Genomic DNA, 18,693 nt, shown 5'->3' with positions numbered 1-18,693 from the left:
AGAAAATACGAGGTTGGAGAGTGAGGCAAAGGAGAGGTTAGTGAAGGAAACACAGAAGGAACATTACCGAGCGATGGACAAATTGAAAGAAAAGACAAGGTTGGAGAGTGAGGAAAAGGAGAGGTTAGTGAAGGAAACACAGAAGGAACATTACCGAGCGATGGACAAATTGAAAGAAAAGCTGAGGTTGGAGAGTGAGGCAAAGGAGAGGTTAGTGAAGGAAACACAGAAGAAACATTACCGAGCGATGGACAAGCTGAAAGAAAAGCTGAGGTTGGAGAGTGAGGAAAAGGAGAGATTAGTGAAGGAAACACAGAAGGACCATTACCGAGCGATGGACAAATTGAAAGAAAAGTCAAGGTTGGAGAGTGAGGCAAAGGAGAGGTTAGTGAAGGAAACACAGAAGGAACATTACCGAGCGATGGATAAATTGAAAGAAAAGACAAGGTTGGAGAGTGAGGAAAAGGAGAGGTTAGTGAGGAAAACACAGAAGGAACATTACCGAGCGATGGACAAATTGAAAGAAAAGGCGAGGTTGGAGAGTGATGAAAAGGAGAGGTTAGTGAAGGAAACACAGAAGGAACATTACCGAGCGATGGACAAATTGAAAGAAAAGCCGAGGTTGGAGAGTGAGTAAAGGAGAGGTTAGTGAAGGAAACACAGAAGGAACATTACCGAGTGATGGACAAATTGAAAGAAAAGCCGAGGTTGGAGAGTGATGAAAAGGAGAGGTTAGTGAAGGAAACACAGAAGGACCATTACCGAGCGATGGACAAATTGAAAGAAAAGCCAAGGTTGGAGAGTGAGGGAAAGGAGAGGTTAGTGAAGGAAACACAGAAGGAACATTACCGAGCGATGGACAAATTGAAAGAAAAGCCAAGGTTGGAGAGTGAGGGAAAGGAGAGGTTAGTGAAGGAAACACAGAAGGAACATTACCGAGCGATGGACAAATTGAAAGAAAAGCCGAGGTTGGAGAGTGATGAAAAGGAGAGATTAGTGAAGGAAACACCGAAGGAACATTACCGAGCGATGGACAAACTGAAAGAAAAGCCGAGGTTGGAGAGTGATGAAAAGGAGAGGTTAGTGAAGGAAACACAGAAGGACCATTGCCGAGCGATGGACAAATTGAAAGAAAAGACGAGGTTGGAGAGTGATGAAAAGGAGAGGTTAGTGAAGGAAACACAGAAGGAACATTACCGAGCGATGGACAAATTGAAAGAAAAGCTGAGGTTGGAGAGTGAGGGAAAGGAGAGGTTAGTGAAGGAAACATAGAAGGAACATTACCGAGCGATGGACAAATTGAAAGAAAAGCCAAGGTTGGAGAGTGAGTGAAAGGAGAGGTTAGTGAAGGAAACACAGAAGGAACATTACCGAGCGATGGACAAATTGAAAGAAAAGCCAAGGTTGGAGAGTGATGAAAAGGAGAGGTTAGTGAAGGAAACACAGAAGGAACATTACCGAGCGATGGACAAATTGAAAGAAAAGCCAAGGTTGGAGAGTGAGGAAAAGGAGAGATTAGTGAAGGAAACACAGAAGGACCATTACCGAGCGATGGACAAATTGAAAGAAAAGCCAAGGTTGGAGACTGGAGAGTGATGAAAAGGAGAGGTTAGTGAAGGAAACACAGAAGGACCATTACCGAGCGATGGACAAATTGAAAGAAAAGCCAAGGTTGGAGAGTGAGGAAAAGGAGAGATTAGTGAAGGAAACACAGAAGGACCATTACCGAGCGATGGACAAATTGAAAGAAAAGTGGAGGTTGGAGAGTGAGGAAAAGGAGGGGGTTAGTGAAGGAAACACAGAAGGAACATTACCGAGCGATGGACAAATTGAAAGAAAAGACAAGGTTGGAGAGTGAGGAAAAGGAGAGATTAGTGAAGGAAACACAGAAGGACCATTACCGAGCGATGGACAAATTGAAAGAAAAGACAAGGTTGGAGAGTGAGGAAAAGGAGAGTTTAGTGAAGGAAACACAGAAGGACCATTGCCGAGCGATGGACAAATTGAAAGAAAAGACGAGGTTGGAGAGTGAGGAAAAGGAGAGATTAGTGAAGGAAACACAGAAGGACCATTACCGTGCGATGGACAAATTGAAAGAAAAGCCGAGGTTGGAGAGTGAGGACAGGAGAGGTTAATGAAGGAAACACAGAAGGACCATTACCGAGCGATGGACAAATTGAAAGAAAAGACAAGGTTGGAGAGTGAGGAAAAGGAGAGATTAGTGAAGGAAACACAGAAGGACCATTACCGAGCGATGGACAAATTGAAAGAAAAGCCAAGGTTGGAGAGTGAGGAAAAGGAGAGATTAGTGAAGGAAACACAGAAGGAACATTACCGAGCGATGGACAAATTGAAAGAAAAGCCGAGGTTGGAGAGTGAGGAAAAGGAGAGTTTAGTGAAGGAAACACAGAAGGACCATTGCCGAGCGATGGACAAATTGAAAGAAAAGACGAGGTTGGAGAGTGAGGAAAAGGAGAGATTAGTGAAGGAAACACAGAAGGACCATTACCGAGCGATGGACAAATTGAAAGAAAAGTGGAGGTTGGAGAGTGAGGAAAAGGAGGGGGTTAGTGAAGGAAACACAGAAGGAACATTACCGAGCGATGGACAAATTGAAAGAAAAGACAAGGTTGGAGAGTGAGGAAAAGGAGAGATTAGTGAAGGAAACACAGAAGGACCATTACCGAGCGATGGACAAATTGAAAGAAAAGACAAGGTTGGAGAGTGAGGAAAAGGAGAGTTTAGTGAAGGAAACACAGAAGGACCATTGCCGAGCGATGGACAAATTGAAAGAAAAGACGAGGTTGGAGAGTGAGGAAAAGGAGAGATTAGTGAAGGAAACACAGAAGGACCATTACCGTGCGATGGACAAATTGAAAGAAAAGCCGAGGTTGGAGAGTGAGGACAGGAGAGGTTAATGAAGGAAACACAGAAGGACCATTACCGAGCGATGGACAAATTGAAAGAAAAGACAAGGTTGGAGAGTGAGGAAAAGGAGAGATTAGTGAAGGAAACACAGAAGGACCATTACCGAGCGATGGACAAATTGAAAGAAAAGCCAAGGTTGGAGAGTGAGGAAAAGGAGAGATTAGTGAAGGAAACACAGAAGGAACATTACCGAGCGATGGACAAATTGAAAGAAAAGACAAGGTTGGAGAGTGAGGAAAAGGAGAGTTTAGTGAAGGAAACACAGAAGGACCATTGCCGAGCGATGGACAAATTGAAAGAAAAGACGAGGTTGGAGAGTGAGGAAAAGGAGAGATTAGTGAAGGAAACACAGAAGGACCATCACCGAGCGATGGACAAATTGAAAGAAAAGCCGAGGTTGGAGAGTGAGGAAAAGGAGAGGTTAGTGAAGGAAACACAGAAGGAACATTACCGAGCGATGGACAAATTGAAAGAAAAGCCAAGGTTGGAGAGTGAGGCAAAGGAGAGGTTAGTGAAGGAAACACAGAAGGAACATTACCGAGCGATGGACAAATTGAAAGAAAAGACAAGGTTGGAGAGTGAGGAAAAGGAGAGGTTAGTGAAGGAAACACAGAAGGAACATTACCGAGCGATGGACAAATTGAAAGAAAAGCTGAGGTTGGAGAGTGAGGCAAAGGAGAGGTTAGTGAAGGAAACACAGAAGAAACATTACCGAGCGATGGACAAGCTGAAAGAAAAGCTGAGGTTGGAGAGTGAGGAAAAGGAGAGATTAGTGAAGGAAACACAGAAGGACCATTACCGAGCGATGGACAAATTGAAAGAAAAGCTGAGGTTGGAGAGTGAGGCAAAGGAGAGGTTAGTGAAGGAAACACAGAAGGAACATTACCGAGCGATGGATAAATTGAAAGAAAAGACAAGGTTGGAGAGTGAGGAAAAGGAGAGGTTAGTGAGGATAACACAGAAGAAACATTACCGAGCGATGGACAAATTGAAAGAAAAGACAAGGTTGGAGAGTGAGGGAGAGGTTAGTGAAGGAAACACAGAAGGAACATTACCGAGCGATGGACAAATTGAAAGAAAAGGCGAGGTTGGAGAGTGAGGCAAAGGAGAGGTTAGTGAAGGAAACACAGAAGGAACATTACCGAGCGATGGACAAATTGAAAGAAAAGCCGAGGTTGGAGAGTGATGAAAAGGAGAGGTTAGTGAAGGAAACACAGGACCATTACCGAGCGATGGACAAATTGAAAGAAAAGCCAAGGTTGGAGAGTGAGTAAAGGAGAGGTTAGTGAAGGAAACACAGAAGGAACATTACCGAGTGATGGACAAATTGAAAGAAAAGCCGAGGTTGGAGAGTGATGAAAAGGAGAGGTTAGTGAAGGAAACACAGAAGGACCATTACCGAGCGCTGGACAAATTGAAAGAAAAGCCAAGGTTGGAGAGTGAGGGAAAGGAGAGGTTAGTGAAGGAAACACAGAAGGAACATTACCGAGCGATGGACAAATTGAAAGAAAAGACAAGGTTGGAGAGTGATGAAAAGGAGAGGTTAGTGAAGGAAACACAGAAGGAACATTACCGAGCGATGGACAAATTGAAAGAAAAGCCAAGGTTGGAGAGTGAGGGAAAGGAGAGGTTAGTGAAGGAAACACAGAAGGAACATTACCGAGCGATGGACAAATTGAAAGAAAAGCCGAGGTTGGAGAGTGATGAAAAGGAGAGATTAGTGAAGGAAACACCGAAGGAACATTACCGAGCGATGGACAAACTGAAAGAAAAGCCGAGGTTGGAGAGTGATGAAAAGGAGAGGTTAGTGAAGGAAACACAGAAGGACCATTGCCGAGCGATGGACAAATTGAAAGAAAAGACGAGGTTGGAGAGTGATGAAAAGGAGAGGTTAGTGAAGGAAACACAGAAGGAACATTACCGAGCGATGGACAAATTGAAAGAAAAGCTGAGGTTGGAGAGTGAGGGAAAGGAGAGGTTAGTGAAGGAAACATAGAAGGAACATTACCGAGCGATGGACAAATTGAAAGAAAAGCCAAGGTTGGAGAGTGAGTGAAAGGAGAGGTTAGTGAAGGAAACACAGAAGGAACATTACCGAGCGATGGACAAATTGAAAGAAAAGCCAAGGTTGGAGAGTGATGAAAAGGAGAGGTTAGTGAAGGAAACACAGAAGGAACATTACCGAGCGATGGACAAATTGAAAGAAAAGCCAAGGTTGGAGAGTGAGGAAAAGGAGAGATTAGTGAAGGAAACACAGAAGGACCATTACCGAGCGATGGACAAATTGAAAGAAAAGCCAAGGTTGGAGACTGGAGAGTGATGAAAAGGAGAGGTTAGTGAAGGAAACACAGAAGGACCATTACCGAGCGATGGACAAATTGAAAGAAAAGCCAAGGTTGGAGAGTGAGGAAAAGGAGAGATTAGTGAAGGAAACACAGAAGGACCATTACCGAGCGATGGACAAATTGAAAGAAAAGTGGAGGTTGGAGAGTGAGGAAAAGGAGGGGGTTAGTGAAGGAAACACAGAAGGAACATTACCGAGCGATGGACAAATTGAAAGAAAAGACAAGGTTGGAGAGTGAGGAAAAGGAGAGATTAGTGAAGGAAACACAGAAGGACCATTACCGAGCGATGGACAAATTGAAAGAAAAGACAAGGTTGGAGAGTGAGGAAAAGGAGAGTTTAGTGAAGGAAACACAGAAGGACCATTGCCGAGCGATGGACAAATTGAAAGAAAAGACGAGGTTGGAGAGTGAGGAAAAAGAGAGATTAGTGAAGGAAACACAGAAGGACCATTACCGTGCGATGGACAAATTGAAAGAAAAGCCGAGGTTGGAGAGTGAGGACAGGAGAGGTTAATGAAGGAAACACAGAAGGACCATTACCGAGCGATGGACAAATTGAAAGAAAAGACAAGGTTGGAGAGTGAGGAAAAGGAGAGATTAGTGAAGGAAACACAGAAGGACCATTACCGAGCGATGGACAAATTGAAAGAAAAGCCAAGGTTGGAGAGTGAGGAAAAGGAGAGATTAGTGAAGGAAACACAGAAGGAACATTACCGAGCGATGGACAAATTGAAAGAAAAGCCGAGGTTGGAGAGTGAGGAAAAGGAGAGTTTAGTGAAGGAAACACAGAAGGACCATTGCCGAGCGATGGACAAATTGAAAGAAAAGACGAGGTTGGAGAGTGAGGAAAAGGAGAGATTAGTGAAGGAAACACAGAAGGACCATCACCGAGCGATGGACAAATTGAAAGAAAAGCCGAGGTTGGAGAGTGAGGAAAAGGAGAGGTTAGTGAAGGAAACACAGAAGGAACATTACCGAGCGATGGACAAATTGAAAGAAAATACGAGGTTGGAGAGTGAGGCAAAGGAGAGGTTAGTGAAGGAAACACAGAAGGAACATTACCGAGCGATGGACAAATTGAAAGAAAAGACAAGGTTGGAGAGTGAGGAAAAGGAGAGGTTAGTGAAGGAAACACAGAAGGAACATTACCGAGCGATGGACAAATTGAAAGAAAAGCTGAGGTTGGAGAGTGAGGCAAAGGAGAGGTTAGTGAAGGAAACACAGAAGAAACATTACCGAGCGATGGACAAGCTGAAAGAAAAGCTGAGGTTGGAGAGTGAGGAAAAGGAGAGATTAGTGAAGGAAACACAGAAGGACCATTACCGAGCGATGGACAAATTGAAAGAAAAGCTGAGGTTGGAGAGTGAGGCAAAGGAGAGGTTAGTGAAGGAAACACAGAAGGAACATTACCGAGCGATGGATAAATTGAAAGAAAAGACAAGGTTGGAGAGTGAGGAAAAGGAGAGGTTAGTGAGGATAACACAGAAGAAACATTACCGAGCGATGGACAAATTGAAAGAAAAGACAAGGTTGGAGAGTGAGGGAGAGGTTAGTGAAGGAAACACAGAAGGAACATTACCGAGCGATGGACAAATTGTAAGAAAAGGCGAGGTTGGAGAGTGAGGCAAAGGAGAGGTTAGTGAAGGAAACACAGAAGGAACATTACCGAGCGATGGACAAATTGAAAGAAAAGCCGAGGTTGGAGAGTGATGAAAAGGAGAGGTTAGTGAAGGAAACACAGGACCATTACCGAGCGATGGACAAATTGAAAGAAAAGCCAAGGTTGGAGAGTGAGTAAAGGAGAGGTTAGTGAAGGAAACACAGAAGGAACATTACCGAGTGATGGACAAATTGAAAGAAAAGCCGAGGTTGGAGAGTGATGAAAAGGAGAGGTTAGTGAAGGAAACACAGAAGGACCATTACCGAGCGATGGACAAATTGAAAGAAAAGCCAAGGTTGGAGAGTGAGGGAAAGGAGAGGTTAGTGAAGGAAACGCAGAAGGAACATTACCGAGCGATGGAGAAATTGAAAGAAAAGACAAGGTTGGAGAGTGATGAAAAGGAGAGGTTAGTGAAGGAAACACAGAAGGAACATTACCGAGCGATGGACAAATTGAAAGAAAAGCCAAGGTTGGAGAGTGAGGGAAAGGAGAGGTTAGTGAAGGAAACACAGAAGGAACATTACCGAGCGATGGACAAATTGAAAGAAAAGCCGAGGTTGGAGAGTGATGAAAAGGAGAGATTAGTGAAGGAAACACCGAAGGAACATTACCGAGCGATGAACAAACTGAAAGAAAAGCCGAGGTTGGAGAGTGATGAAAAGGAGAGGTTAGTGAAGGAAACACAGAAGGACCATTGCCGAGCGATGGACAAATTGAAAGAAAAGACGAGGTTGGAGAGTGATGAAAAGGAGAGGTTAGTGAAGGAAACACAGAAGGAACATTACCGAGCGATGGACAAATTGAAAGAAAAGCTGAGGTTGGAGAGTGAGGGAAAGGAGAGGTTAGTGAAGGAAACATAGAAGGAACATTACTGAGCGATGGACAAATTGAAAGAAAAGCCAAGGTTGGAGAGTGAGTGAAAGGAGAGGTTAGTGAAGGAAACACAGAAGGAACATTACCGAGCGATGGACAAATTGAAAGAAAAGCCAAGGTTGGAGAGTGATGAAAAGGAGAGGTTAGTGAAGGAAACACAGAAGGAACATTACCGAGCGATGGACAAATTGAAAGAAAAGCCAAGGTTGGAGAGTGATGAAAAGGAGAGGTTAGTGAAGGAAACACAGAAGGACCATTACCGAGCGATGGACAAATTGAAAGAAAAGCCAAGGTTGGAGAGTGATGAAAAGGAGAGGTTAGTGAAGGAAACACAGAAGGACCATTACCGAGCGATGGACAAATTGAAAGAAAAGCCAAGGTTGGAGAGTGAGGAAAAGGAGAGATTAGTGAAGGAAACACAGAAGGACCATTACCGAGCGATGGACAAATTGAAAGAAAAGTGGAGGTTGGAGAGTGAGGAAAAGGAGGGGGTTAGTGAAGGAAACACAGAAGGAACATTACCGAGCGATGGACAAATTGAAAGAAAAGACAAGGTTGGAGAGTGAGGAAAAGGAGAGATTAGTGAAGGAAACACAGAAGGACCATTACCGAGCGATGGACAAATTGAAAGAAAAGACAAGGTTGGAGAGTGAGGAAAAGGAGAGTTTAGTGAAGGAAACACAGAAGGACCATTACCGAGCGATGGACAAATTGAAAGAAAAGCCGAGGTTGGAGAGTGAGGAAAAGGAGAGGTTAGTGAAGGAAACACAGAAGGAACATTACCGAGCGATGGACAAATTGAAAGAAAAGACGAGGTTGGAGAGTGAGGCAAAGGAGAGGTTAGTGAAGGAAACACAGAAGGAACATTACCGAGCGATGGACAAATTGAAAGAAAAGCTGAGGTTGGAGAGTGAGGCAAAGGAGAGGTTAGTGAAGGAAACACAGAAGAAACATTACCGAGCGATGGACAAATTGAAAGAAAATACGAGGTTGGAGAGTGAGGCAAAGGAGAGGTTAGTGAAGGAAACACAGAAGGAACATTACCGAGCGATGGACAAATTGAAAGAAAAGACAAGGTTGGAGAGTGAGGAAAAGGAGAGGTTAGTGAAGGAAACACAGAAGGAACATTACCGAGCGATGGACAAATTGAAAGAAAAGCTGAGGTTGGAGAGTGAGGCAAAGGAGAGGTTAGTGAAGGAAACACAGAAGAAACATTACCGAGCGATGGACAAGCTGAAAGAAAAGCTGAGGTTGGAGAGTGAGGAAAAGGAGAGATTAGTGAAGGAAACACAGAAGGACCATTACCGAGCGATGGACAAATTGAAAGAAAAGTCAAGGTTGGAGAGTGAGGCAAAGGAGAGGTTAGTGAAGGAAACACAGAAGGAACATTACCGAGCGATGGATAAATTGAAAGAAAAGACAAGGTTGGAGAGTGAGGAAAAGGAGAGGTTAGTGAGGAAAACACAGAAGGAACATTACCGAGCGATGGACAAATTGAAAGAAAAGGCGAGGTTGGAGAGTGATGAAAAGGAGAGGTTAGTGAAGGAAACACAGAAGGAACATTACCGAGCGATGGACAAATTGAAAGAAAAGCCGAGGTTGGAGAGTGAGTAAAGGAGAGGTTAGTGAAGGAAACACAGAAGGAACATTACCGAGTGATGGACAAATTGAAAGAAAAGCCGAGGTTGGAGAGTGATGAAAAGGAGAGGTTAGTGAAGGAAACACAGAAGGACCATTACCGAGCGATGGACAAATTGAAAGAAAAGCCAAGGTTGGAGAGTGAGGGAAAGGAGAGGTTAGTGAAGGAAACACAGAAGGAACATTACCGAGCGATGGACAAATTGAAAGAAAAGCCAAGGTTGGAGAGTGAGGGAAAGGAGAGGTTAGTGAAGGAAACACAGAAGGAACATTACCGAGCGATGGACAAATTGAAAGAAAAGCCGAGGTTGGAGAGTGATGAAAAGGAGAGATTAGTGAAGGAAACACCGAAGGAACATTACCGAGCGATGGACAAACTGAAAGAAAAGCCGAGGTTGGAGAGTGATGAAAAGGAGAGGTTAGTGAAGGAAACACAGAAGGACCATTGCCGAGCGATGGACAAATTGAAAGAAAAGACGAGGTTGGAGAGTGATGAAAAGGAGAGGTTAGTGAAGGAAACACAGAAGGAACATTACCGAGCGATGGACAAATTGAAAGAAAAGCTGAGGTTGGAGAGTGAGGGAAAGGAGAGGTTAGTGAAGGAAACATAGAAGGAACATTACCGAGCGATGGACAAATTGAAAGAAAAGCCAAGGTTGGAGAGTGAGTGAAAGGAGAGGTTAGTGAAGGAAACACAGAAGGAACATTACCGAGCGATGGACAAATTGAAAGAAAAGCCAAGGTTGGAGAGTGATGAAAAGGAGAGGTTAGTGAAGGAAACACAGAAGGAACATTACCGAGCGATGGACAAATTGAAAGAAAAGCCAAGGTTGGAGAGTGAGGAAAAGGAGAGATTAGTGAAGGAAACACAGAAGGACCATTACCGAGCGATGGACAAATTGAAAGAAAAGCCAAGGTTGGAGACTGGAGAGTGATGAAAAGGAGAGGTTAGTGAAGGAAACACAGAAGGACCATTACCGAGCGATGGACAAATTGAAAGAAAAGCCAAGGTTGGAGAGTGAGGAAAAGGAGAGATTAGTGAAGGAAACACAGAAGGACCATTACCGAGCGATGGACAAATTGAAAGAAAAGTGGAGGTTGGAGAGTGAGGAAAAGGAGGGGGTTAGTGAAGGAAACACAGAAGGAACATTACCGAGCGATGGACAAATTGAAAGAAAAGACAAGGTTGGAGAGTGAGGAAAAGGAGAGATTAGTGAAGGAAACACAGAAGGACCATTACCGAGCGATGGACAAATTGAAAGAAAAGACAAGGTTGGAGAGTGAGGAAAAGGAGAGTTTAGTGAAGGAAACACAGAAGGACCATTGCCGAGCGATGGACAAATTGAAAGAAAAGACGAGGTTGGAGAGTGAGGAAAAGGAGAGATTAGTGAAGGAAACACAGAAGGACCATTACCGTGCGATGGACAAATTGAAAGAAAAGCCGAGGTTGGAGAGTGAGGACAGGAGAGGTTAATGAAGGAAACACAGAAGGACCATTACCGAGCGATGGACAAATTGAAAGAAAAGACAAGGTTGGAGAGTGAGGAAAAGGAGAGATTAGTGAAGGAAACACAGAAGGACCATTACCGAGCGATGGACAAATTGAAAGAAAAGCCAAGGTTGGAGAGTGAGGAAAAGGAGAGATTAGTGAAGGAAACACAGAAGGAACATTACCGAGCGATGGACAAATTGAAAGAAAAGCCGAGGTTGGAGAGTGAGGAAAAGGAGAGTTTAGTGAAGGAAACACAGAAGGACCATTGCCGAGCGATGGACAAATTGAAAGAAAAGACGAGGTTGGAGAGTGAGGAAAAGGAGAGATTAGTGAAGGAAACACAGAAGGACCATCACCGAGCGATGGACAAATTGAAAGAAAAGACGAGGTTGGAGAGTGAGGAAAAGGAGAGATTAGTGAAGGAAACACAGAAGGACCATCACCGAGCGATGGACAAATTGAAAGAAAAGACGAGGTTGGAGAGTGAGGAAAAGGAGAGATTAGTGAAGGAAACACAGAAGGACCATTACCGTGCGATGGACAAATTGAAAGAAAAGCCGAGGTTGGAGAGTGAGGACAGGAGAGGTTAATGAAGGAAACACAGAAGGACCATTACCGAGCGATTGACAAATTGAAAGAAAAGACAAGGTTGGAGAGTGAGGAAAAGGAGAGATTAGTGAAGGAAACACAGAAGGACCATTACCGAGCGATGGACAAATTGAAAGAAAAGCCAAGGTTGGAGAGTGAGGAAAAGGAGAGATTAGTGAAGGAAACACAGAAGGAACATTACCGAGCGATGGACAAATTGAAAGAAAAGACAAGGTTGGAGAGTGAGGAAAATGAGAGTTTAGTGAAGGAAACACAGAAGGACCATTGCCGAGCGATGGACAAATTGAAAGAAAAGACGAGGTTGGAGAGTGAGGAAAAGGAGAGATTAGTGAAGGAAACACAGAAGGACCATTACCGAGCGATGGACAAATTGAAAGAAAAGCCGAGGTTGGAGAGTGAGGAAAAGGAGAGGTTAGTGAAGGAAACACAGAAGGAACATTACCGAGCGATGGACAAATTGAAAGAAAAGACGAGGTTGGAGAGTGAGGCAAAGGAGAGGTTAGTGAAGGAAACACAGAAGGAACATTACCGAGCGATGGACAAATTGAAAGAAAAGCTGAGGTTGGAGAGTGAGGCAAAGGAGAGGTTAGTGAAGGAAACACAGAAGAAACATTACCGAGCGATGGACAAATTGAAAGAAAATACGAGGTTGGAGAGTGAGGCAAAGGAGAGGTTAGTGAAGGAAACACAGAAGGAACATTACCGAGCGATGTACAAATTGAAAGAAAAGACAAGGTTGGAGAGTGAGGAAAAGGAGAGGTTAGTGAAGGAAACACAGAAGGAACATTACCGAGCGATGGACAAATTGAAAGAAAAGCTGAGGTTGGAGAGTGAGGCAAAGGAGAGGTTAGTGAAGGAAACACAGAAGAAACATTACCGAGCGATGGACAAGCTGAAAGAAAAGCTGAGGTTGGAGAGTGAGGAAAAGGAGAGATTAGTGAAGGAAACACAGAAGGACCATTACCGAGCGATGGACAAATTGAAAGAAAAGTGGAGGTTGGAGAGTGAGGAAAAGGAGGGGGTTAGTGAAGGAAACACAGAAGGAACATTACCGAGCGATGGACAAATTGAAAGAAAAGACAAGGTTGGAGAGTGAGGAAAAGGAGAGATTAGTGAAGGAAACACAGAAGGACCATTACCGAGCGATGGACAAATTGAAAGAAAAGACAAGGTTGGAGAGTGAGGAAAAGGAGAGTTTAGTGAAGGAAACACAGAAGGACCATTGCCGAGCGATGGACAAATTGAAAGAAAAGACGAGGTTGGAGAGTGAGGAAAAGGAGAGATTAGTGAAGGAAACACAGAAGGACCATTACCGTGCGATGGACAAATTGAAAGAAAAGCCGAGGTTGGAGAGTGAGGACAGGAGAGGTTAATGAAGGAAACACAGAAGGACCATTACCGAGCGATGGACAAATTGAAAGAAAAGACAAGGTTGGAGAGTGAGGAAAAGGAGAGATTAGTGAAGGAAACACAGAAGGACCATTACCGAGCGATGGACAAATTGAAAGAAAAGCCAAGGTTGGAGAGTGAGGAAAAGGAGAGATTAGTGAAGGAAACACAGAAGGAACATTACCGAGCGATGGACAAATTGAAAGAAAAGACAAGGTTGGAGAGTGAGGAAAAGGAGAGTTTAGTGAAGGAAACACAGAAGGACCATTGCCGAGCGATGGACAAATTGAAAGAAAAGACGAGGTTGGAGAGTGAGGAAAAGGAGAGATTAGTGAAGGAAACACAGAAGGACCATCACCGAGCGATGGACAAATTGAAAGAAAAGCCGAGGTTGGAGAGTGAGGAAAAGGAGAGGTTAGTGAAGGAAACACAGAAGGAACATTACCGAGCGATGGACAAATTGAAAGAAAAGCCAAGGTTGGAGAGTGAGGCAAAGGAGAGGTTAGTGAAGGAAACACAGAAGGAACATTACCGAGCGATGGACAAATTGAAAGAAAAGACAAGGTTGGAGAGTGAGGAAAAGGAGAGTTTAGTGAAGGAAACACAGAAGGAACATTACCGAGCGATGGACAAATTGAAAGAAAAGCTGAGGTTGGAGAGTGAGGCAAAGGAGAGGTTAGTGAAGGAAACACAGAAGAAACATTACCGAGCGATGGACAAGCTGAAAGAAAAGCTGAGGTTGGAGAGTGAGGAAAAGGAGAGATTAGTGAAGGAAACACAGAAGGACCATTACCGAGCGATGGACAAATTGAAAGAAAAGCTGAGGTTGGAGAGTGAGGCAAAGGAGAGGTTAGTGAAGGAAACACAGAAGGAACATTACCGAGCGATGGATAAATTGAAAGAAAAGACAAGGTTGGAGAGTGAGGAAAAGGAGAGGTTAGTGAGGATAACACAGAAGAAACATTACCGAGCGATGGACAAATTGAAAGAAAAGACAAGGTTGGAGAGTGAGGGAGAGGTTAGTGAAGGAAACACAGAAGGAACATTACCGAGCGATGGACAAATTGAAAGAAAAGGCGAGGTTGGAGAGTGAGGCAAAGGAGAGGTTAGTGAAGGAAACACAGAAGGAACATTACCGAGCGATGGACAAATTGAAAGAAAAGCCGAGGTTGGAGAGTGATGAAAAGGAGAGGTTAGTGAAGGAAACACAGGACCATTACCGAGCGATGGACAAATTGAAAGAAAAGCCAAGGTTGGAGAGTGAGTAAAGGAGAGGTTAGTGAAGGAAACACAGAAGGAACATTACCGAGTGATGGACAAATTGAAAGAAAAGCCGAGGTTGGAGAGTGATGAAAAGGAGAGGTTAGTGAAGGAAACACAGAAGGACCATTACCGAGCGATGGACAAATTGAAAGAAAAGCCAAGGTTGGAGAGTGAGGGAAAGGAGAGGTTAGTGAAGGAAACGCAGAAGGAACATTACCGAGCGATGGAGAAATTGAAAGAAAAGACAAGGTTGGAGAGTGATGAAAAGGAGAGGTTAGTGAAGGAAACACAGAAGGAACATTACCGAGCGATGGACAAATTGAAAGAAAAGCCAAGGTTGGAGAGTGAGGGAAAGGAGAGGTTAGTGAAGGAAACACAGAAGGAACATTACCGAGCGATGGACAAATTGAAAGAAAAGCCGAGGTTGGAGAGTGATGAAAAGGAGAGATTAGTGAAGGAAACACCGAAGGAACATTACCGAGCGATGGACAAACTGAAAGAAAAGCCGAGGTTGGAGAGTGATGAAAAGGAGAGGTTAGTGAAGGAAACACAGAAGGACCATTGCCGAGCGATGGACAAATTGAAAGAAAAGACGAGGTTGGAGAGTGATGAAAAGGAGAGGTTAGTGAAGGAAACACAGAAGGAACATTACCGAGCGATGGACAAATTGAAAGAAAAGCTGAGGTTGGAGAGTGAGGGAAAGGAGAGGTTAGTGAAGGAAACATAGAAGGAACATTACCGAGCGATGGACAAATTGAAAGAAAAGCCAAGGTTGGAGAGTGAGTGAAAGGAGAGGTTAGTGAAGGAAACACAGAAGGAACATTACCGAGCGATGGACAAATTGAAAGAAAAGCCAAGGTTGGAGAGTGATGAAAAGGAGAGGTTAGTGAAGGAAACACAGAAGGAACATTACCGAGCGATGGACAAATTGAAAGAAAAGCCAAGGTTGGAGAGTGAGGAAAAGGAGAGATTAGTGAAGGAAACACAGAAGGACCATTACCGAGCGATGGACAAATTGAAAGAAAAGCCAAGGTTGGAGACTGGAGAGTGATGAAAAGGAGAGGTTAGTGAAGGAAACACAGAAGGACCATTACCGAGCGATGGACAAATTGAAAGAAAAGCCAAGGTTGGAGAGTGAGGAAAAGGAGAGATTAGTGAAGGAAACACAGAAGGACCATTACCGAGCGATGGACAAATTGAAAGAAAAGTGGAGGTTGGAGAGTGAGGAAAAGGAGGGGGTTAGTGAAGGAAACACAGAAGGAACATTACCGAGCGATGGACAAATTGAAAGAAAAGACAAGGTTGGAGAGTGAGGAAAAGGAGAGATTAGTGAAGGAAACACAGAAGGACCATTACCGAGCGATGGACAAATTGAAAGAAAAGACAAGGTTGGAGAGTGAGGAAAAGGAGAGTTTAGTGAAGGAAACACAGAAGGACCATTGCCGAGCGATGGACAAATTGAAAGAAAAGACGAGGTTGGAGAGTGAGGAAAAGGAGAGATTAGTGAAGGAAACACAGAAGGACCATTACCGTGCGATGGACAAATTGAAAGAAAAGCCGAGGTTGGAGAGTGAGGACAGGAGAGGTTAATGAAGGAAACACAGAAGGACCATTACCGAGCGATGGACAAATTGAAAGAAAAGCCGAGGTTGGAGAGTGAGGAAAAGGAGAGTTTAGTGAAGGAAACACAGAAGGACCATTGCCGAGCGATGGACAAATTGAAAGAAAAGACGAGGTTGGAGAGTGAGGAAAAGGAGAGATTAGTGAAGGAAACACAGAAGGACCATCACCGAGCGATGGACAAATTGAAAGAAAAGCCGAGGTTGGAGAGTGAGGAAAAGGAGAGGTTAGTGAAGGAAACACAGAAGGAACATTACCGAGCGATGGACAAATTGAAAGAAAAGACAAGGTTGGAGAGTGAGGAAAAGGAGAGGTTAGTGAAGGAAACACAGAAGGAACATTACCGAGCGATGGACAAATTGAAAGAAAAGCTGAGGTTGGAGAGTGAGGCAAAGGAGAGGTTAGTGAAGGAAACACAGAAGAAACATTACCGAGCGATGGACAAGCTGAAAGAAAAGCTGAGGTTGGAGAGTGAGGAAAAGGAGAGATTAGTGAAGGAAACACAGAAGGACCATTACCGAGCGATGGACAAATTGAAAGAAAAGCTGAGGTTGGAGAGTGAGGCAAAGGAGAGGTTAGTGAAGGAAACACAGAAGGAACATTACCGAGCGATGGATAAATTGAAAGAAAAGACAAGGTTGGAGAGTGAGGAAAAGGAGAGGTTAGTGAGGAAAACACAGAAGAAACATTACCGAGCGATGGACAAATTGAAAGAAAAGACGAGGTTTGGAGAGTAAATAGGAAATAAAAAAACAGCAAGCTGGGCTGGAGCAGGAGAAGGAAACAAAATGTGAATTGCCTAACAAATTGGGGGCTGTGGTACCAGCTCCTCAAGGGGGAACAGCAGCTCTGCAAGACTTGGGAGCCATCCATGGTCCAGGGGATAAAAAGAAAAATGGAGCAGACCCTGTCTGTTGGGGAAGCGATTACCATCGTAGAAATTGGTCAGGAATTGTCACTAAAGGAAAACAGGTATGGTGAGGAAGGAAGTGTGTGTGTGTGTGTGTGTGTGTGTGTGTGTGTGTGTGTGTGTGTGTGTGTGTGTGTGGTGTGGTGTGGTGTGTGTGTGGTGTGCGCGTGTGTGTGTGTGCGTACGTGTGTGTGTGTGTGTGTGTGTGTGTGTGTGTGCGTGCGCGCATTCACAAGTGCATCATTTGTGGATCTGATAAATTGCCTGTAACGATTTTGTGAAACTGAATGTGCAGGTGCAGCACCGAACTCAAAATGTCCAAATGTCACACACGTCCATGCTCGTGGGATTCCCACGGGTGACCCCACTAGTATTAATATAATCAATGTCATCATTAGAAAATGGTGAAATTTTATACTCGCTCGGCAGGTTTCACAACATGGTCGAAAATGTCAATAAATCTGAGGTAAGCGACAAACAGTTGACAACATGACGGTTATGGAAGAAGAAGATTGTGAAGATCGGGATATAAAATAAAGAAATACATGCAACAGATATTAGTGAAGCTTCGTTTATACATCACGTGATATCCTTATCATCGTGACGTCATGTTATTGTTAAGCTAAAAAGAGTTTAATGACGTAAATATGCTTTAAAAAATAATGCTCTACAGCGAAAAATGAATGTTCTCTGCGCCCTTTCGACCTTTACAAAGCGGTAAGGTGTTTCATTGACTGCAATGCGGAACTATAAGCATCACCTTCAGGGATCCATGTCCGGGTCCGCGTCGCCGAGCCAACGATGGGCCCCATAAGGCACTGATGAGACTGCACCGATGGTATTACTCCATTCACTCGAGTTCTGAAGAAGATCATGTTATTTAATCATAATGAATCAGCACAAAAGTTGTGGTGAAATTGTAATTATAATCGTTGCCACAACGCTCTGAAGGAAGTTCATTAGCATAATTCCATTGGTGGAATGCCACCTTTCCTGTTAGTTATGAGATTCTCTCAACTCCAAGAAGATAAACAACATGACCTTCCAATGGGCGAAAAATTAATTCCTTTTATTGGGAAAAAGGCAAAAGTATCAATCACATTACTGACGATACTGCTACCAATTACTCCGTTATGGACGTCATAAAGTGTACAAGTAAAGGAAGATTCGAAGAGATACCCAAATGCAATGACTTGCAGGCATTTCTCAGATCAGTCGACAGTCCTTCACACACAATACTCAATTTAAAATCTTGTTTTTCAGCGCAATTTAAATTGCATTAAAAGAACGACTGCAAATGCTGGGTCAAATCCGGCGAGCTGTCGATGTCATATTATGTTCAGACCGCCATATAACCTTGATGTTCAACATTTCGGAATAGAGTGTAAATTAAGAAAATGTGTCCACATATACAAACTATTCATAAAATTAAACATCATGAAAATCGGAGGTATGATCAAAAAAGTGTTTTTATTTCCACCACCAAAGGTGGATGCTGGTGATATTTTCACCCCCTGTCTGTCTGTTTAATTGTCCTTGCCTGTCTGTCTATGAGCATGATATCTCAAACCGTTATGGACGGATTCGGCTGAAATTTGGTCGAGGGTGTGATAAGGATTAATTGATTCGATTTTGGTGAAGATCCAGATAAGCGTAGGCCTACAGATCCAGATCAGATAATTTTTTTCCGTGATTCTTCACGACCGGTATTGAATGAGAGGGCCAAAAAGGATAAATACTAAAATAGCAGGATATCTCAAAAAGTTGTGGATGACTTATGACAAAACTTGGAGGAAGAGTTGGTTAGATTTTGGTTTTGGATTAGATTTTGGTTCAGGTCCGAATTCACATCCGGCCTAAACTGTTCAGTCTGGTGGGGGTATGCTCACTATACCGAGTGCCGTTCAGCTTCTCCTCTTCTTCACTTTATAAGGGGTGAGGTCCGATGGCACCAAGCTTCTGCCCT

General features: G+C 43.7%; 1 protein-coding gene across 2 annotated transcripts in view; it reads right to left on the bottom strand.

Moving 5' to 3' along the window:
- Positions 1-17,742, bottom strand: part of STK16 (serine/threonine kinase 16) — a 102,252-nt gene extending 84,510 nt beyond the window's left edge. The window contains exon 1 of one of the 2 annotated variants that reach the window (XM_068124171.2): positions 17,488-17,742. The gene's annotated coding sequence lies outside the window, so the exon portion shown is untranslated. The remainder of the gene's footprint in view (positions 1-17,487) is intronic. The other variant, XM_068124178.2, reaches the window with a different exon arrangement.
- Between the last annotated feature and the right edge of the window lie 951 nt (positions 17,743-18,693).

Source organism: Myxine glutinosa, chromosome 1, assembly GCF_964187855.1.
Source record: "Myxine glutinosa chromosome 1, kmMyxGlut1.1, whole genome shotgun sequence".
NCBI lineage: Eukaryota > Metazoa > Chordata > Myxini > Myxiniformes > Myxinidae > Myxine > Myxine glutinosa.
The sequence above is the reverse complement of the archived record's forward strand: the minus strand, read 5'-3'. Positions and strand labels throughout refer to the sequence as shown.